Genomic DNA, 20608 nt, shown 5'->3' on the forward strand with positions numbered 1-20608 from the left:
TTTGCAATGTGTAAGTTCTCTTTTTTGCAACATGAATTAATTTACTCTTGCATTTATTCTGACACATTTCTTATGATTCCACTTAAATGAATATCAATTTTGCTTTACTTTATCACTGACTGATAACAGCAGAATCAGTTCTAAAAACACAGTCAACATGCAGTCCTCCAAAAACACCTCTGAAGAAAGAGGATCACGCAGACTGAATTAAAGTGATTTATTAAAGCAGCACCCATATGCCCAGAAGTCCAACATGTGTGCTCGCACAGTCATCTGTTTTAAATGATCAAGCCAGCTGTTAATGGAGCATTACGTGCCTGTGACATCCTAAATTAAGGAATGAACCACCATAGAGCGTTTGAGAAGGATATTTAAATCCACAACACTTACACTGATGTCAAATCAAAGCACGTTTTGACCACGTGCGAAATTCATTTTTCACTGTTGAACAAACACCATCACATATAGTGGTAGGTGACAACATGTGAAAAAAAAGTGGGAAAGTTGTTAGCGTACAGAATGAAAACCAGTGTATCTGAAAAGTATCAACAGTGTAAATCGCTGTTTATTTTCATTCTGTTTGATGGAAGAAAGCAATGTCTAAATGAAAATAAGGGGCTGAGGAAACTAGTTGTGTTAGCTATTAGGAGCTGTGATGATGAATCAAAGATGGTGTTGAAGGCAGCGAGAGCAAAGGGTTGAGAAGAGGATTTACCTGCCCAGTCTAGACAACTGATCTGTGGGGATGAGATTGCTGTTAGCCAAATCCTCCACCTCCCTTCATACAGTACGTGGGCTGCCTCATCAGCCTTGGAAAAGAAAGAAAGAAACACATAATTTTTATTCATTCTGGGATCAAGATGTAAAAGCAATACCAATTCTGTACATTTCTCTCTGTGTAAAGTTTGATTTCTGAAATGAAACTGAAAAACAAAAACTGTTTAACAGAGAATTTGCTACACTTCCTCTATCTGAAAGTAATTCCCCTAGAAAATGTGAGATATATGGAGAATACAAGTTGTAAAGGCAGAAAAAACTCACAAGGGAACAAGTAATGACTGCAGTATTCACCACTAAGGTTTCCTTAAGTGGCAGGGCAACCTAATGGTTCAAGAGTTCATCCTGTAACAGAGAGGTAACAGGAAGGTCACAAGTTCGATCTCCATGAATTCAATATCCATCAAACGCCAAGCTGTTCACTCACTGTAAGTCTGTCTGGCTAAAAGATTTGGTTACTTTAAAATGCACTGAAAAGATGATAACACATGAAGATCTGTATTTGTAATATTATATATTAATTTTAGGTCGAAGAAAATCATAACCTGGAATATATTATTCAACAGCACTAAAGTAAAGAGGAATTCATCTGTTTAAGTGTCTCAAGTTACAGAACATCCACTAGAAATGTGGATGTCCTGTAATTTTTCATTCAGCGCTTCATCTTTTCAACATGTTTATCATATCTGTTAACATGTCTATATGCATTACATCGATTTGTAAAATTGATGTAAAAGAAAAAAAAAAAAAGGTAAAAAATTAAATGCAGTAAAAGGATGCTGAAGTTCAGCCTGTTACAAACCTTAAAGCAGCAATAATTGATTTGGAGCAATGAGAGTGAAAACCAAAACATTGAGGTTGCAGGAAAATGCTAAAATGTTCCGTAGAGCTGAGGGCAACTGCAGAGTCAGCTGATAATTCTCTGTAAGCAAGACCTTTCATGTTACACGTGCGGTAGTTATTTAATCCATTATTTTCCCCTTTTTTGCCACTAGTCAGCAGAACTAAGCTGTAAATATCACTGGCACATTATCACCTTAAAAAGTTGATTTGGGAAACATGTTACACACACCACAGCAGAAAAAGAGCAACATTAGTGTTCATTTCAAACTGTGTTTGTGTCCAAATGATGAATTTAAAGGTGGAGTCAGTCATTATGGAGAAATATTGTTGATACTGAATTAAACACTGAAACAAATGCACCCTTCCCTTAATGCTCCTTCAGAAGCACCACCCCCCCAAATTCATGGACGCATATTGCCCAATCACACACACACACACAAACCAAAAAACAGGATGTATTCACACACGCATATGAGTGGATTTTTCCAGCACACAGCAATGGTATATTTGGTGTGTAGATAGCAAAAATATGGATGTTTTTCTTCTCACAACTTCAGTTACATACAGTAGGAAATATACCAAGTGAACATAACTTGGGGCATAAAGGAAGATCATAATTAGCAACATGAGAAACATAAAGTATCACTTTCTTCTAAAAATCTTTCATAACAGGACATTCCCATCAAAAATGATATGAATGACTCTTTTTTCACATTTAATGCACTTATCTATGATGATTGGATTTAACTTCTGCTGGAAACGTTGGGTAAAACTGCAAAGTCAGGTGATGATTCTCTGTGGGTTCATCACTATGAAAGGGACCCTTCACATCACACATAATCATTTGATGCATGGTTAATATAAAGATATTTATTAGTGCAGCTTCAACCTCTTCCATTCTGCTTTTGAACAAGCATAAGCTGCATGAAAAAATTAGTGAAATATTCTGTATCTGCTTGTTCAACACATGAAGCTGTACATATGACACACATGACATACAGTATATCTGATATATTCTAGACACTGTTCAGTTTTTTATGGCTGAACAATCCCATTAAATGCTACATGCTACATTAAAATGTAGTTTGAATCATTCTTATTAGCACAAGTAAAATTTTGTCATAATGATGGACCCATCAGTATGTCAGGCAAGGTTTAAGGAGTTAATTGAGTTTACATACAGTTTCAACAGTAGTAATGTCGCAGTATTTGTTTTAGCACAGCAGATACATTTTTCATTAACATGATTGAATGGTGGTGATAAATAAGTTATACATTTATATATTTTCAAAGTAGTAATATAAAAATTAAAAAAAACATCATAAATGAAAGCTCAGACATTTACCAGTGCTTTACTTCTTGCGTAAGGTTATTGCAAAATGATCTCAACTTATTTCTTTGGCATCAAGTTTTAAACTAACTTATAATTTAGGAAACTGTCTTTTATTAGAAACTAGTGTCTCTCAAAATCTGATGTCCTTGTATATCCAGCAGTTATTCTCAGCTGCAATGTAATTATCGACTTAACAGCTGCAGTCAGACTGTTATTCTCGTCACTGTTTCCACATCGTGAATGAATGAGTTAATTGAGAAGCAGAGTGTGAAGTGAATAATGAATAATGCCGTAAATGAACCAGTCATGGCTTATGCTGTATATGAATGGCTTGAACACTATTTATTTGGTGTAAAAAAAAAAAAAAAAAAACCATTGTTACATCTACGAATAAATATGCATGTAGAGGTTTGTCCGTTTGCAGCGTATAATGAGTCAACGCAACTGTTCATCCATCTTGCCTCAGGAGTTATGATGTTAAACAGAAGAGGGGATTTCTGAACAGGAGATCAAACACTTTTACAGATGTAGACAGTGAAAAGAAAGGGTAACAATTTATAGAATAACCATTGAAAATGAAATATCTCCAAGCACTTTTAATGGGAGAAAAAAATCACACTGCGCACACAAGCCTTCTCTTTTTCACTGTTCTATGTCTTTTTTCTCAAATAATGAACATGTTTCATGTCCAGGGGCAATTACAGATGGTGAGAAAAAGCTTTCATCTGGCAAACCTAAAATACAGCATGTGTAAAAAGAAAGGACACATATTGTAGTCTTTCATTTTCTGGAATAAGGCAAAATTCTTAAAGTGAAATACATTTTCAAAATATCAAATAAAATAGTGTAATATAACATTACACCAATTCCAGACTTGGCTGGATATTTAAACATTGTTAATCCTTAAATTAAAGAGATGAATTTACCAAAAACTGCTGAGGAGTTGGGGGAGAAGAAGATGTACAGTAACCTGGACAGCAAACCTCCATTAGCCCTTGTTAACTATAGAAAGAAAAAATGGGAGTGTATGTGTGTGTGTGTGTGTGTGTGTGGGAGGGGGGGTGGCTCTCTCTCCCAAGCAGCATATTTATATTTTAAAGTGGGAATGTTAGGAATAAGTGCTGAGGCCCCGGGGTATCAGCGGATTGCTTGACAGTTTGGACACAGCGTTCTGTCAGTGAGGAATCACATTCTTTTTACACCTGCGAGATGATCTGAACCTGAAAATTACACTGGAACGGTGATTTGCTTTGGAAATACATTCTCTTTGTATGAGGCCGTTGTGTCAGCACATTTCTTATATTAAAAAAACTGTTGCTAAGTGACAAGCATTTAGAATTGACGAGTGCCAACATTTCTCACAGATAGGTGTCCCAAAGTGATCTCAAGTGTTAAATTAAGTTTTGATTATTTTGATGTGAGAATCATCCCAATAACCAGTACAATCAACATTATTTACTGAGTATTAGGAATGCAATTTATAGGTGCTTTACAGGAGGGTGTTTAAAAAACAAGATTAAAAAGTAATTAAAAGGAAGAATAAACATAAAAATAAATAAGTTGAGTTAAAAATATAGGAAACTTTGGAAGATTAAAAAGTGACAGTACCTAAAGCATATTATATAATATATTATATTAATTAAAAATCAATCAATTAAAAATACAATTTCAAACTATGCATTGATTCTAAGTGGGTTTTGAGCACGTGTTCATAAAAACACTAGATTGAAAAACCATTAAAGAGCTGCACACAGTTGAAAAACATTTTTAAAATGCAAGTGGTGGTGAGACAACTGAATAGAGTACTACATTTTTGGAAAAAAAACATTCATTTAATTGGCAGAAGCTTTCTATCAACATGCATATTGTATTGTATTGTATTGTATTGTATTGTGTTGTGTTGTATTTGCTGTTGTACAAAATGGTAAAGTACATAAAAATGGATGATAACTGCAAACACAGTATGACAATCAGTGATAATACATATCTCATGCTATTTTGCATTGTGGTGAGGAATTTGGACAAGGTACAGCATCTTTTCTCAGTATGAAAAGCACAGGTGTAACTAATAACATTAATGATGGCTCTGTTATATTGATCTGTGCCAGTGAGTCAACAGGACTGCTCAGGCATATCTGAATGGACTGCAGCCATCATTAATTAGTGGGTTATTATTTACGCCTGTGTTTGACAAGTCAAAATATCTGCTTTTTTCCCTTTTCACTGGAAACAATTGAAAAGATTACCCCACAACATTATCTAGTTTTAGTGTTTAATTATTCATTTTTTTGTTTTTTTACCAACTAAAGCACCTCCGCAGCATGGTACACCCACACAGGTGTTTCCACTTTGTTGCCTAATAAGACCATTCTCTGTGCTGTGTGGTGTGGACAGCCTATGCTTGACTGACATCTGCCTGACTCTCCTGATAGCTTTGTTGCACCTGTTGGTGAAGGAAAGTTTACACCAGAGCAGAGGTCTAATTAGCAAAAGTGAAAACACCTGTGTGGTGCACAGCACCTTTCTATTACAATTAGTGCACTCATGTGTGCTCATGCCTACTTGTTTTCAACCATAAATATCTACATTTTGTTTGTTATTGCGTAGTCTTTGAACAGTTGCATCAGTTAATCTCACCCCTGTGCTTACCTGCATGGCAGATAGTACATTCCAGTGTAGATGAGGCTGAGATGATAAAAATACCAGTCACTTGTCTGGTATGAGAGGAGATGGCAGCTTGTTTATTTTTTGCTTTAAGTCTTAAGTTTTTTTGAGCTTTGAGTTTTTTTGGTCAACTGGTTTGTAGTTTTAAAGTCTTTTTTTTTTTCCAGTAAAACTTTGCAGTTTTGGAAGGAATTCGGTTATGTGTTCAGCTGTTGCAGTGCTCATCATCCCTTTCAAAGTTTTCCACCTTCATACGGAGTGTCAGGATGACAAATATGAACAAAACATTAAAAGCGCTCTTAATTGGTACTAAAGTGATGCTACTTGTAGAGAAATGTCTTCTTTGTTTGATTTAAAAGTTAAAACCTACTTGCTACACTCTACATTGGCATCTGACATTTTGTAGGACTTCAGTATAATGAAGTGTAAGAAAGAAGCCTGCTCTACATTATTTCTGGGATACATTTCATTCAAAAATTATTTCTAAGCACATGACCACCTGCAGTGAGTTGGTAAACTACCAATATTTCATGAGTTTATGGTGCCAAATAGAAAAATAAATAAATAAAAAGCTGTGTATTCACTGTCTCTGTTTTTTTGTCCCTCATCCAGCATTAGCAACAAAACAAATAGCGCCTTTGTAAGTCAGATCATAGAGAATATACCCCTTGGCACTTTGTTCCGCAGCAGAGTCTTACTGAGCTCCTCCAGCAGCTGTCAGGAGGCCTGTCTGGCTATTTGGGGTGGACGAGCGGTTTCTGCTCTCCATTAGAACTGTCAGCTCCACTGAATGACTCTCTTTAATCACTTCAAATATCATTTCACACAAGGAATTTCAATCCCCTCCAGAGCAACAGCAAAGACAAAGGCACATCAAGTGAGGCCCTTTGCAAGAGCATTTGCAGGCTGGCAGCCGCGAATGTCACGAGTATGGAATTGTGGCTTTTCAGAGAAAACGTGCGAGACTGTTTTGGTGTGAAACAGCTAAATGAGAAAAGATGAAAGAATCAGAATTTATTACCGCAAAATCACATTGAATTTGATTACTCCTATTAACATAGCGCAAGTATCCCTCCTTTGATTCATGATGTGCTTTCACATGCATAACACATCCTTTGAGCCATGATTTTGATATGACCAAGTGATCCCTCATGATGGAATAGATCAAAGACTCAATTTTCTGCTTGTCTGACATTTCAATGTCGAAACTATTTGCTGGGAAGCTTTGTTTCACCGTTCTTGCAGGCTGACCACCCACTGGAATAACTATCTGCCCACACTGAGGTTTGCTGCAAAAGAACAGTTTCTATAAATCCTGGTATCTTATTCCTAGGATTTGTATTATACTCTATCCTTTATTTACACACTTCCACAAAGTGAATTCCAAACCAGGCACTATCGCAAACCCTAGTGTTACATGTTCTGCTTGCGATTGCTCTATCATTGACCTTTAACCCTCACTGAGGGCAACAGCCATGAGGTTGAGGAACTTGCTGATGCAGTAGCTTTTCTCCAGGGGGTATCAGCTCCAACATACACTCTCTTATTTATACAGCAGCAGGGTGGAAAAACTTGCACTGGTCTTTGTTGAATTGGAGAGGTCACAAGAGAGGTTCATGCGAAGAGGAGCCAGGAAGCTGTTGGAAGCTACTGAGTGTTAGATTACATCAGTAATCCTGTTTTTCCTTTTTGAATATGGATTTTCTTTTTCAAATTGAACAGTGGCTTTACACACAAAACACTGACTCACTGACATCATAATAACTCTTATTTTGCTATTTTTTAATCTTCTCTTTGGTCTACTGTGGCTGGTTTATACCTCATTTGTATGTCACTTTGGACAAATATGTCTGCATGAATAAATGTGAATGTAAATTAACCCAACATTAAGTTGGGACTATGCAACTTTTGCTGCTGGTACTTATAGGATACTGGTAGATGCTAGAATGTAGCATGAGTCATAACTCTTCTGTTTGGGCAAGTTGCTTAAAGAAATTTTGATCAACTGCTCATTACATATTATTCAATGAAAAAGTAATTATTTCTTCTTATTTCTTCTTTAACAATACATCTTCTCTATTTACCAGATGTAGAAATGGACAAGGAACTGTTTTAAGAAGCAACCAGCCTACATTTTGGAGTTTTTGGTATGTCCTGACCATCAACAGCTAGCTTAACGTTGGCAATGGTGAACACACGCTGTAGCACTCCAGAAAGTGAAGCTCACACACCCTCCAACACTGAACAAAACCAGTTTCCTGACTACCTAACTGAAGGATTGCCAATGGCGAAAGTTAGCAGTTAGCTAACAGGTAAATATGGCAATATTGGAATTACAGGGAGTCTGGCCTTTGGTAGAGGCTAACCACCACCCCACACCTACAACCCCTGCAGCAAGCTAACACATCCCAGACCACTTTATCTGCTGAACACACAGAGAACAAACAGATATTAACTCACCGTCAAACTCCTGGTAAGAAGGTGAACAAACTGATCCCCACATAGTTACAGAAAAGGAGCATTACTGAGATTAGTAACTGTAATGTAATTATTATATTTCAAATTGTAATACCTTCCACTACTCATTACTGATCACACTGGTCACTGGAGCAATATCTACTAAAAGTTTGCTCACATTAGCTACCATAAGCGGCTGGTCATACTAGGTAAAGTAAGGCTCCAAACCCCTGAGTGTACTGAAATGATAAAGGGTTTGTTATTGCTTATACATTTAACTTTTCATTTGTAAGAGGAAGAAAGTGTCATTTCTTCTTTCAAATGTTACATAGTGTCACTTTGATTGAGATACTTCTCAAAGTGACAAGTGTCATAATGATGGACTGACAGTTAACTGTCAATGGCGGTCTGGGTTTTTCCTGTCATGAACCGGAGCTTGCAATATCTATTACCTCTGTCCTCTTCAACCTTTGAGGAACGATGACCCATGTTTCCGTGTGAAAGGACATGGCTCCAGCATCAGGCGGCACATCCCTCTCTGTCTCTGCAGGGCCTGCTGGGACCTCTTAGGTGACAGCGTCACTCGAGCTGAGGTTGAGGGCTTCCTCCAGCCGGCTGCTTGGCTGCCTGCCTGCCCCTCTTTGTCCATGCTCAATGGACATTGATCCCCCAGCAGCGACACCATGTCCCAGGGAGGGGTAAGCAGATATACCTCGTGGCCTCCAACAATCATTCTGCCCCTGTAGGGACAGGTCGTGGTAAATTAATAGTGTGCTTGCAGCGACTAGATATTGTTAATGTATTTGCTATTGATGGAGTGAGATAACATGAGTAGCTTCAGCCTTACTTAACACAAAACATAAATCCTCCAAGGCCATTGAGGAGGAGCGGTATGGGCAGTGAGTTATTCCAAGCTTTTAGTCAATGATATCTTCTCAAGCACAGCTGCATTAATTTAATTCATGTGTATAATTCTCACAAGCACTGTTATGACAGTGGTGAATAAATACAGCATTATTTTAGAGGATGTTTCATTTAGGATTATAGCTTTCTTGACAATAAAGTGGCAAACACTATTCATTGAAGCGGAGCATGCAGGAAGTGCCACGAGTAGCCTTCCTGCCTTTATAATTCTCTCCTCAACATCATGATAATCTATTGTTTAGCTGAATGGATAAAAATGCCTCAAAGCAAAACCAAATAGATGCTCATGTGTAAGAGCCTCCACTGGATGACTCAGCGCATATTCATTGTCTATAAGATGCTTAAGACAAGTGAACTTTATTAGACCTGTTTGGAAGATCATGGTATATCTACAAAATGCATTTTCATATTGGTGGTAAAAACTGCTAGAGAATCACCTCGTCATGCAGCCCTTGAAAGGTGCACTCTACCTAAAACTTGGGGTATAATCCACTTGATCCTTCATAAAAGCTGTCACAGTGTTAGAATTTCTAAGCCAACTTTGAACTTGGGGATTTGACAGGCTTTAGTGTGCTGTAACATGACTTATAAGACTGATATACTTTTGCTTTCAGATGAAAGAATAAGAGACCTCCAGGTAGGTCCATCACTTAAGGTCCATGACTTACAAAGCTTTGTCTACAGCTGGGTACATGCCCTAATGAAGCATTACAAACACCTGCAGGACCCAGCCTTTTTTAGCCATATTTACAAGTGTAAGACTTTAGTACACACTGTACAGTCTTTCACACACACTTTACAGTCCGTGCGTACAATTCCACACAATTTATGTCCAGCGCCAACTTTCAGTGCAGACTGTTTATGTAGAGAGGCAGATTAAGTGTGTGCAGGTCGGAGTGGTGGATGACTGACTTTCATGCAGGAGATTGAAGCTTCTGTCCTGTCACAGACCTACAACATTCACCTTCACCCTAATCCTTATCAACCCTAACTTCTTCCCCAGACCTTCATCAAGTGTTTTAGTTACCTTTACCATAGTTTAGTTGTCATATAACCACTATATTTCTCTAACTTTAATTATACCGTAGCTGCCATATGCAGATATTATAGAAAGTAAGACTTTTAAAAATTTTGGCATTGGGCATAAAAAAAAAAAAAAAAAGTTATGATTAAGTGTGGGCCTGGGTTTTGCAAAATTGTTCAATATTGACATTGTTATCTGCCTATAGGGTTAATCAGCCTTGGTCTTCTTTTCTCAACCAAGACACTCATGTTGGTGATGTAATATCTGCTCTATTTTATTACAGAGGTCATATCTACTTCTCTTTCTGTAAAACAGAGGTTCCCAACCTTCTTTTGCACCATGGACCAACCTTATATTTACAATTTCGCGAGGTTGCAGGTGATTATCATAAAATACCCTTTAATCACCTCTAAAGGGATATAGTTAATTATGCTATTTTGCTTAATCATATTGTTTCCTTGCAACCTGGGAGTCTATTATAAAAAAGACAAAACAAAAAAAACAAAACAAAACAAAACTGGGCTGTTCAGTATCATTTTGCAAGTAGAATTTCAGTGAAGGCTGCCTGAAGCTTATGTTGCTTCAGTATGTCTTCAGTCTGGGTCAGTGTATTGAACTATTGAGTTTTTGAGATTCATGTTCATGTTTTAGGGATGCTGCGCACCTATTAGGCAGGAGAAGGTGAGAATTGTCAGTGTGGGATTTGTGCTACTCCCCAGAAACTCAAAAGAGACACTGTATAAAAGATTTATCAGTTCATTTTCCAGCACTACATGCAACCAACTGCTTCCCCAAACAACTATTGTACATGAGGTCTTATTGTCTAGATGTGACAGGTCTCTGTGCACCATTCTATGGCTCTATTGGGAGTGAATATATAGCTCCATGTTCCCTGAATATCACCCACCCCATCCCACTCCCCAGTCAGCCTCCAAGTAACCCACTTTCTTTGAAGGAGAGTGAAGGGGACACAAAGCTAAGGGAATGAACATCACAGCTGGTATGTATGCTAACCCATCAAATTTAATGGGTGAAACTACCCATTGTATAAAAAGCTCCCATAGTCCTTTGGGTATGACTGTAGAACTCCATGGACTGCCTAAAAACATTGTGTTCATGTCATGTTCACACTGTGGCCTGAGAAGAGCCACAGTGTTTAGCACTGCAGGATGGCAATCAACCACCATTGCTACAGAAAATTTTAAATGTCAGCACTGTTGCTAAGGTAACTTTGATTTTAAGGCAAATGTGGAAATGTTTGCATTATATGTACAATAGTATTCAACAGATGAGTTCAACAGCATTGTGTTTCAGGCAGCACAGTGCTTCAGTGTCCAGCATTATCCCCTCACAGCAAGAAAGTTCTGGCTCATCAAATGTTTGCATTGGTTTCCTGTGGGTGCCCCAGTTCGATCCCAAAGTCCTTTGACATGGAGGTTGGACAGTTTGAATTATCCATAAGAATAAATGTATTTGTTTATTCATATGTTATACATTATGTGTTATGCATGTGGTAGACAGGTGACCTGCCTGGAGTGTACTCTACTACCTTTACCTGGCCAGTGAATGTAGGTTTAGGTTCTGGCAATGCTTAACAGGATATAAAGGATGGGTGAACAGTTTATTAGCTTTTTCAGATATTATTGAATATCACTTTCACTATAAGTAAAGGGACAGCATATGGGGAATTGGTTTACCTTGGTGGATTTTTAATTTTTTTCCCTCCAATAATAATAAGAAAACTAAGTATTATTTTTCATTGCATTTTTAGAGGTCAAAACAAGAGAAGTAGGTATACAATCAATGGGTACAAAACACCTTTATGACAAAAGGGCCTCTACTGTATGCCAACATGCAGAAACACAATGTATCCCTGAATAGCACATTATTGGGTGTTCATAAATCTCAAAGAAACAACTAGAACACTTGAAAGCCACGAATTGTGAGTTAGGTTCAATCATTGTTGGGCCTTTTGAATTATTATAGCAAACTCCTTCCAAACCTCACAACTGTGTCTGAATCATTAAGGGTGCTTTACTCTATATGACTGATGGGACTTTTCATTTTTGAAACAGGATCTGTAAATGCTGAGTAACATAACTGTACTATAATAAATTGGTGAAAAGTCAACTGTCATAGAGAGGTGGAATACTTGGTATTATTTAAATATGGGGATATTGGTGCATATTTTAAGATGATCTATCCTGGAAGGCATTCATGGTGTTGCAATTTACTGTCCACATAAAAAGTGACAGCAACAGTTGTGTAAAGAATGAAAAAAGATTACGCTTTTGTCATCTCTACAAGCCTGTTGGACAAAGATATTGTCTGTCGGCCAACCCCCCCACTCCAGTTTCTGGAGCAATCCTACCATTCAACTAGCAGTTCTTAAGGAGTATGCTCCAACCTAAAGTCTCTGCTTTATCCCTGCAGACAACGCTCTACAGAAACCCCTCTGTCCTTACTGGAGGATGGAGTTCCTGCCTTTGAAGCTGAATGCTAGCAATGATGAGTTTTGTCTGCAGGTGATTACACTTACACCAACAAGTGTAAAAAAATACAGAAAATCAGACACCTTAGACAACTTCTCTATCTCTCTGAAACTAATGTTAACCCTTAAATGACCCCTTTAGTGTCTCAGTACAGTATATGGGTGAAACAAAATTTGATTTAGAGGAAGATGATGGATATTAGAATTGCAGACTGCAAAAAACACGGTTGCATTTTCTTTGTTGTAACACATATGTTCCTGAAGAGACGTTTTTTTTTTTTTCTGATTAACCACTCACTGACACTTTGCCTCTGGGAAAATATCAGCTCATCCTGAGGTAGGGCAAACAAGCAGTAATCACTGCAGCTGAAAGACCTGTCAGTTAAGCACACATACTGTATATTTTTAAGCCATGATATCCTCTTAAAGTAATTTCTAAAGTTACAGTACCACCCAGACATGGGCAGGCTTGTGGAAAAAATTCCAGCATACTAAGTGCATTGTGTCCATAGACTGTATCATGTCCCATAGCATTGTTTTCTTCTTCTTCTCTCTCCCACACAGATCAAGGCCACACCAATAATCACAAAATGTTAATAATTACCAGCCACACTAGCTGACATTTTTGGTTGGATCAGTTGCTGTGCAGACTTTCATGTTTCCTTCAGAATGAATTGCAATAACTTTGGTGATCCCCTGACCTTTCATCTAGCACCATCATCAAGTCAAAGTTGAAATTTGTCAAATACTTAACGGCCAAATAACAGAACAATTGCTAATTCGTGCATGTTAGCATTTCAAGACAGTAAACATTAAACCCACTAAACATGAGCTCATTGGCATTGTCATTGTGAGTAGCATGCTTATGTTAGCATGTAGCTCTAAGCACTGCTGTCCATAAGTAAAGCTGCTAGCATGACAGTATATCTTAAGTCTTATTATAGTTATGTGTATCACTTTACAAAAATGTTGTAGTAACACCAAGGTCCCAGGTGAAATCCGTGATTTACACACATTCTTTCTGTCAATAATCATCATCAATATCATTGATTGTCATGTATTATGAATTTCATTACAGCAAAATGCAAGAGACAACATTTTTTTTAAATTTTGATATTATATATTTATTTTTCTTGTGATAGTAATACAATTTTATATTTGATCATTCCAGGGATCTGTAATGAAAGGTTTTTATATTGACTGTTACATTGTATATTAGCAACTACTCACATTAATTTCCTGTGCATTCTTCTGAAGCTGATCTGTATTTTTGCTTAAAAAAAGTTAAAAGTTCAACTTTTGATAGTTTACCTGCTTTACCTACTTTACTATATTTTACAAGATTACTAGATAATTTAAAAAGCATTTTATTTTATTTCATAATTTTGTAAGGAATCTTAAACAGAATGTGCATCAGCTGTGAAGGTTTCAGTGAAACATATAGAAGATGTATGATGATGATTAATGAATTTCACCTTTTTCCAAAGACAACATCTGGTTAAAACGTCCCAAGAGTTGAACATGTTTTGTGTTTTTGGTTGAAAGCACATGACAACATATCTCTTTAGCAGTGCTGTTGCTTATGAATCTGTTCACATCTTGCAAAAAGCTCTACAAGGAGAGAATGTTCCAGTCCACTGCACAGAGAAAATCAGTCTCTCTCATAATAGCTCTGGGCAATTTCAGACCACACAGAATGACAAGGGAATCAATTTCCCTGGTTAGGTTATAGATGGATTTTCTTCGCCCCGTCTTTTCATAAGAAATAACTGAGATATGTTATATGAATTATTAAGAAATCCTGAGCAGTGTTAGATACCGAGGGCTACACCACTTTTCGGAAACCTAATGAATATTGTTATTATTATACGTTCAGAGAGAATTTTAGAAATTTGCATTTGCTGATCTTGCTTTATATTTCTGACCAAAAATTGGTTGCTTAGAGAGTAATCTAGCACACATTCATGTGCACTGAATATTAAATGGATGAATAAATGTCCTGTAATCCATCATTGAGTTCACAGTGAACTTGGTTCAATTGCATAATGAAGACATTGTGAGTAGATGGATCAAGCCTGACCTCATGTGGATGATATTGCACATAGCCGTTCACAAAAACCACAGCACAATTCAAATGAGGGCTTGATTATTTCTCTGATCATGTAAGAAGGTTACATTTCCCCCCTAGCCCTCAAACTACTTTGTCAATGTGTCCTTGTGCAAGCCAGCATGCTCAATGGTTGTTACTACTGAAAACCTCAGCACAATGCTCCCTTTGTTAGCAAGCAAAGGTAAAGGAGAGGCTCAAACTGTCCAAACTGATCACCATGATGCATTTAACATAACAATCTGTTCTAATGAAGCCATTTATTAGGCTAATGAATGCACTACTTATCAAATATGTCAACATACTTGTCATCATCTGACACACAGGGGTAGGATAAAACTCCATGTCTTAAAACATCAAGGAGACATTATGCCAGAGCCATAAACTGAGGTACATCAGCTGGTAAATGCTCAAAGCTACAAGGTATTTTCACTCAGTTTACATACCCACGTACATTTCACCCATGTGAAATGTGACATGTCTGAGTGATGTTAATTTTTAGTAATTGCCAGCTGGTTATTGACAGACCACATAACTGTTCTGGACTGAACATTATCCCCAAGCACTGATTGAACCAAACAGTGGACTCTGTTAGGTAAGAAGCAAAAGGAGAGTGAAGGCCAGTAATCTGCACAAATACATATCACTGTACACCTTCCTACAGATTCTGAATATACCTCAGCTACCCCTCAGATACCATGATGAATCAGGGCTGCAAGTAACAGTTATTTATATTATTACTGACTGTTCCAACGATTCAATTTTCATTTTCAGATACTTATTGTTCCTATAAAATTACAGAGATAATAAGTACAGCCAATCACACAGAGCCTAAAGTGACATCTTCAAATCACTAACTTTGTCTGGCCATCAAAAAAGCCAGAGAGATTCAATTCACAATGCTAAAATAAAAATAATTTTGAAAAAATTTTAGCTTTAAAACTTTTATTAGCATATGCTTGATAATTAATTCATACATGAGTTATACTGTTTATTATTATAATTGCCATTGATTCATTTTCTTTTGATCATTGATTAATATACAAATTGTTCAGGTATTTCATGGCCCACTTGCACTTTATAGCTGACTGTATATGATAATTATGTGCAGTAAAAACAGTGGCTTCTTTTATTGCACATTTAGGTACATTTATGTAGTAACAGACTATCTGACATGTTGAAAAGACGGAACAACAACTTTCTGTTTCGCTGAGTGCCCACCAAGGCTATGTAGATGAATTAAAATGAGTCTGTGCCAATATATCCTAGAAACACACAGATTGCTGACCAATTCCTTAAACATGTAGTGTACATTGACAAAATAATAGCCAGTGATTCAATGTACATTTACTCCAGTACTGTAATTGAGTGCAATTTTTATTCATTTTACTTGAGTATTTCCATTTTCTGTTGTTTTATACTTAAAAATATTGTTTATTTACTCAATTACATTTATCTGACAACTGGAGTTACTTGATATGTTTTAGATCAAGATTATACAATACAAACAAAAGTTTTAAAACCTTAAGAGCTCTATTGCCATTGTTTCTAATAAGGGAATTGCAAAATTAACAAAATATTAGTATCAAATGTAAAATTTGCAATAATTAAGTAAATATAATATATATGAAGCATTGTATGCTAATAGATTAAACAAGTCTATATAGTTAAACGACACTGAAATTCTGATTATATGATAATAAATCATCAATAATCCAATATTATAATATATAACTCTCACAGGAGCTCTTCTTCTCTCTACTGAGTACTTTTACTTTGGGTACTTGTACATTGTTCTGATAATACTTTTGACTAAGTAACATTTGAATGCATTATACTTTCATTGAAACAGAGTATTTTTACATTGCTGTATTTATATTTTTCTTAAGTAAAGGATCTCAATACTTCTTCCACCACTATTAATAGCCAACTGGAATTTTTCCACTCTGTCTGCAGAAGTGAAATTGCTTAATGTCCCCCTCCACTCAAAAATATGTTTTTCTTCTTGTTCCTGTCTTCACATACATGTGCTGAAGGGGGGAAGTTGTGCTCCTTGAGCTCAATGTGTTCATTGAAAATCTAAGTTTAAGAGGTGGGCTTATGACCATGATTTGTGACATCACAACTATTTTGGAAGCTGATCCTGGTCTAATATTAAACTTAAACAAGAATAATATGGAAACTTGAAGCCTCGAGTACACTTACACTGAGAACTGACTTTTCAGTGAAGTAGGACACATGTTGTGTGCAGCAGAAAAAAAAAACTTTTTAAATTAAAAATAATTACATATTCATTTATTCTGGATTTTAAATGAGGGAGAAGGAGGAGATGTCATGTTAAGGACTGAGCTTTTTTTTTGTGGAAAAACCATATCAGACACAAATTATTATTCAAAGAAGAGTATTTCATATACATCTTAAAACGTGTCTGATGGCGATCTTTAAACGGATTAGGCCTATTTGGTAAATGCACTAAGCAGTAACAGCATTGCCCATTTATTTTAACTTTATAAAGGAACTGCATTCAGAGGAAGGCGCTGCTCAGGAGAGCGTAAATGAACGGCTAAATGTCAAGTGTAAAATGTAAATGCAATTACTCTCCTTCTGTCCGGCTCACGGTAGGCGGGACTCTGTTGCCATGACAATGACGTCAATGTTGGTGTCGAGTAACCAAAGGTCAAAATAAAGACAAGTGAATGAAAACGGAAGGAAACTTAACAGGCTGCCCAGAATAGGACACAACACGACCAAATCAGCGTAAACTTCAAACATATTCATTGCGGTGGACGTTGACTCACTGTTGTTCGGGATGATTCGTGTTGTTCGCCGGTAAGGAAAACGTCAGACAGCAGAAGGTTAGGGTCACAGACAAGCTAACAGGAGCTAGCTATGTCAGCGAGCCAGCTAGCCTAGGTCGTCGGCTAACATGAGCTAGTGCTAACAGTTACCACATTGTAATGTTTGCTCTGGCAGGCTGCCTCACAAAACAAAGTTACTTTAGCTTGTTCGCCAGCGAAAGCACTTTACTCACGACACTTGACGCTCGTTAACTAAGGCTATCTTGCTATTTAAGTTAGCTTTTCTCGGTGTTGCAGGCAGGATAGGACAGAGTAGCTGGCCTTGCAGCAGTGTCTGTCTCACAGCTGTGTAACTTCACTGACATTACAGCACCGCTATACTGCATCACGCTGTTTCATTATTATCTACCTATTCGTAGTTTTCTGGCTAATGCCATTCAACCTATGCTGCAAGTTAATATAACATAGCAAGCTAACCCGTTCATCTTTGAAAAGCAGTGAAATGAGTCCAGGTAAACAAAGTTTTCATAGCGTCAGTTGACTCATAATTCATAGAAAGGGGTAGCAGTTGTTGCTCATTAATCATTCGACTAAATAGATGCTTGGCAATGAGCTTGTGGTGGGATATCTTTGTGAGTTGTCATTGAAAGTCGTCTTCAGCATCAGCAAGATTACACAGCTAGACATGTATAATGGGAATGGGGTCAGGCTAACATTTCTTTTTTCTGCATTTTCTTCTTATTTTTAGGAAAATATAAGACTGCAGACAACATTGCCTTTGATGCTGGAATCTTCATTCACTCCAGACATCCTCTACAGTGGCAGTTCCTCTGGTCAGATGGCCATTTCCATACTGCTTCCTGTCCCTACTAAGGTTACGCACGCAGATTGAAGCCTGCACAGATTTTAGCCTGCTTGACAATGCTGCCACAGTATAGATCAGTTTAAAGTTTTTAAACTTTATAGTCTTTTTCCATCAGTTGGCAATGTTGTGACTTCATCTCTGGCTGTGCATTTCATTGTCACTGTCTGAGGTTGCAAATGCACTAAGTAGTTTGGGGCTGTAAACATCCCCGACTGGAAGCTGTCTATCCACAGAGCTTTCAGTCTGATGTTTGCTGCTGCCAGCTACCTCCAGCTCCACAAAAATGAACAAATGTGCCATGTCTATTTATCTGACCTGCTTCTTCAAAATCCTAATGTAATTGTCTAGTGAAGCTTGTATTATATCACCACCTTATCTTATTAATTATAGGCATATCACCTGTACCTTATCAGTTAGATCCTGCAGGTCATATTTGAGCCATAGCTTTGTGTTTTGGTAGCTCTTATCCAGTTGTCCAGACTCAGTTCATGTAAACATCCTACACTCAGCTGGAATCAGTTGCAGCAGAGGCTGAGAGAAGGTTGTTTACTTGAACTGGCTGGAAGTGACACTTTGACATAAAGAAAGCTGAGCACCGGCATCCACATCAAGGTTATACCTCACCAGTTTAACAGTGTCTTTGATATGAGGAAAAATGTAAAAATACCAACATTTGCTGCTCACAACCTCTCAAATAACCTCTCATGTTTGTGTACTTTTCATCATGTCATACCACTGTAAGTTGAATCCTTTTTGAAAAGTTTGTCAGACAAAATAAGCAAATTGAAGACATCACCTGGGCTTTGAGAACTTGTCACGGGCATGTTTGACATTTTATGGGCTAAATAACTGTCTGTAATACTAATTAATAATAAAAATAGTCTGCCCTAATAAACTGTTCAGTGATAATGAAAAGAACATTAATGTTACAAGTATAGACTATGCTCATGACCTTGTTCCCCTGTGTTTGACAGGATGTGATGCTGTTATTTTATGTGTATTTTTTGTGGATGTCTCATTAAACTGCATCAAAGGAAGCTACAGTGTGTGGACATTCATCTTTCTTTGTTACATTGTTTCTTTGGTCCAGCACCTATTTTAAGTTTATTAGGTGTGTGTGTGTGTGTGTGTGTGTGTGTGTGTGTGTGTGTGTGTGTGTGTGTGTGTATACTACAGTTTTGGATGTGTATTTTTCCCCTCAGGCCAAACAAAAGAAATGATATCATACAGCGAGCCCTGCCAAAGTGGAATGTTTCCCAGTTGTGTAATGGTGTTGAATGTTCATGCTGGCATGAAAACTATGCAAGCCAGCTTAAAGATATGATGTAATCACTTATATGATTTCCTTTTCTTTGTCTGATAGAGGGTATCCTGTATGAGCACAGCAATCCTGTCAATGTATTACAAGGGGCTTGATGTAAAAGTAACTTATTTTATAAAACATAGATTTACAACTGGTGAATACTATAAAAAAAACGCATAGGAGTAAAATATAAAAGACCCTAAAAGATTTGATTTAGAGAATGAACAGTGGTTCAGTCCCATCAGATTTGTTGCATGAAGCTGTTCCTGCTTTCATGTTGACCTCTTAAATAGACTTCTATAAATAGAGGCCCTGCTAGGGCCTAACAGAGCAGTCTAATTTCTGGATTCATCCATCAATCACCAAGAGTAGGTAGGTTAGTGAGAAGAAGAGGAGTTTATTTTTACCATAATCGGTCTGTGTTACTCTAGTGCTCCGCTTAATTGTTGACAGGGATACAGATTTGATCAGTGTTGTGGCATCGTATGCGCTTTTTGTTGTTTCCATAAAATACTATAGGTACTAATGTTTCACTATGTTATGATATAGCATAAACACATGGTATTTGAGAAAACAAACATATTTGAGACAATAAAAGTAGTGGGACGTTTTTAGACTTAAATGAACACACCTTTATTTATTCACTTAAGTAAAATGTGTGCAACCAACTGAATATTTGATTTTTTTTATTTTTTTTTTTTGATGATATTTGATTCAGCATGGAATAACATGCTCAGTTGAACTGCAGCACATACTGTATATTCACCACTAGATGTCAGCCTTGTGCTTCAATTTGATCAACAGTATGCTTCATGAGATCGCTATTACTGATGAGTTATAGAGAATGTGCTTAAATCATAATAAAATATAGTGCAGCTTTGCTCACTTTGCATTCCTGTCTGTATTAGACAGCAACATTTACGTTTGAATGCTGCTTCTTTAGTGTTATCACTGATCAGGGAAGTCTTTCTTGAAACTGGTAAAACTGACACCAAGTGAAAAGATCATTGCTTGTATCTTGG

The 20608-nt window shown here is 37.1% G+C and overlaps 2 long non-coding RNA genes across 2 annotated transcripts; one reads left to right on the forward strand and one right to left on the reverse strand.

The window, feature by feature from the left end:
- Window positions 1–220: 220 nt before the first annotated feature.
- LOC122969766 lies at window positions 221–18150 on the reverse strand. The gene is made up of 3 exons (XR_006399082.1): window positions 17419–18150; window positions 8527–8814; window positions 221–809 (listed from the first exon to the last, which is right to left on the reverse strand). It is a non-coding gene; the product is annotated as an uncharacterized LOC122969766 (long non-coding RNA).
- LOC122969765 lies at window positions 17121–19320 on the forward strand. The gene is made up of 2 exons (XR_006399081.1): window positions 17121–17449; window positions 18167–19320. It is a non-coding gene; the product is annotated as an uncharacterized LOC122969765 (long non-coding RNA).
- The last annotated feature ends 1288 nt before the right edge of the window (window positions 19321–20608 follow it).

Source organism: Thunnus albacares, chromosome 19 (assembly GCF_914725855.1).
Source record: "Thunnus albacares chromosome 19, fThuAlb1.1, whole genome shotgun sequence".
In the NCBI taxonomy this organism is placed as follows: Eukaryota; Metazoa; Chordata; class Actinopteri; order Scombriformes; family Scombridae; genus Thunnus; species Thunnus albacares.